The sequence below is a fragment of the Physeter macrocephalus genome, chromosome 6, assembly GCF_002837175.3.
Source record: "Physeter macrocephalus isolate SW-GA chromosome 6, ASM283717v5, whole genome shotgun sequence".
NCBI lineage: Eukaryota > Metazoa > Chordata > Mammalia > Artiodactyla > Physeteridae > Physeter > Physeter macrocephalus.
In genome coordinates this window covers 58,821,206-58,822,708 of record NC_041219.1, presented here as the reverse complement: position 1 = coordinate 58,822,708, position 1,503 = coordinate 58,821,206, and the positions used below count along the sequence as shown (strand labels likewise).

At 40.1% G+C, this 1,503-nt stretch overlaps 1 pseudogene; it reads right to left on the bottom strand.

Annotated features, from left to right (window-relative positions):
- Positions 1-241: 241 nt before the first annotated feature.
- On the bottom strand, positions 242-654 carry LOC102981898 (acylphosphatase-1-like; annotated as a pseudogene).
- Positions 655-1,503: the final 849 nt, after the last annotated feature.

Below are 1,503 nucleotides of genomic sequence, written 5' to 3'. Positions count from 1 at the left end.
GGAACAAAATGCCCTTTTCTCTCATAAACACAATTTTTTTAAAGGTTCTAATGTGTTTTTATTGATTAGAATTGTAGTTGTAATCCTTCCGTCATACATATAATATGCAGTAATAATCAAATATCTGATACTAGAATAACTTACTGATAAATTCTAATACTGAACACAGAATAGTTCTAACTCTACTAACAATAAAAAACAAAACCACTTAGTTTATCTCGGAAAATTTAAATTCTGGCCATTATTTTACAAGTTAGGAATCTGAGTAATCCAACTTTGAGATGACTTTCTCATTGTAGAAGTTTGCTCTGTCGACGTACGTTTGTTTTGGGATTCCCTCTTTTTCAAACCATCCCCGCATATGACGCACTTTGGAGATGGGACCTTGAAATTGCCCTCATACTGTGCCCTGGTCAGCGTTCTGGACCCAGCCTTCAAATTCCAGCTTTTGCCCCTCAGGCTGAGTATATTTGCGGAAAAACACCCCGTGTGCCTTCCCCCCAGTTTCATAACCCACTGATATCAGGGTGTCCCCTTCTCCCGTGTTCATGCTCAAACCCTCCTCGTCCTCCTCTCACGCGGTGGGAACTACCCAGGCGACCACCACGCCAACGGTTCCCCCAGCCGAGCAACCGACGTGCCCGGAAGCCTAGACAATTCTTGAAAAAAATCTTAACATCCTCCCCCTCCCTTGCTCCACCCTCAATCCCACTTTGGCATAAGCAAGATATACCTTATTATGCTAGAATTATTTACAGCCTAGTAATAATTTTCCCATGGTACTTTTATTATTGCAAATACAGCTGCCTCTCGTACCTCCTCTTACTTCTAAACTATTGCCATAACGATACTGAAGGGCTCGTATGATATACTCTCTTGTAAACTATCTGGCCTAGGAGATCCTGGAAAATCATAAAAAGTTGGGATCACTTTGGATGAACAGAAGGTACCTGTTACTGAATCTTGACCCATAGCCCTTGCAGCTCTGCAGTGGGGACAGTTATAATACTAATGGGAAGTCCTTACTCTGGTCCCTCAATTTCAAAGCACAATTTTTAGACAGTGTTAAAGGTTTGCTGAAATGTAGCTATAAGAAAAAGTCTGGAAAAAAAAAAAGGTCCATTTGTGCTGGGAAGCAAGGGAATTCCATAATTTACAGTATAGATGGCATCTCTCAACACTCTCAAATAGTTCTTCCTACCCTGGAATTGCAGATTGTAGGTTAAACACCTTATTTTTCGTTCACTGGATGTAGAGGATATCTTTTCTCCAATTCCATCTATCTTTTCAATTTTTCTAGGAAGGTAGGTTGAGGGGAAATCTACTTTCAAATTTTAAATGCCTCAGGGTGTTAAGGAGAAAATGGTAGTATTTTCACAGTTAGGTAGCTTCCTAGGTAGATCTGTGGGAGCAGATTTATCTTTCAATTTATGGCTGGAAAAACCCAGGTGGTGAGTGTGAAATATTTTTCCAGGATCATAAAATTGGCATAGATACCTTTAA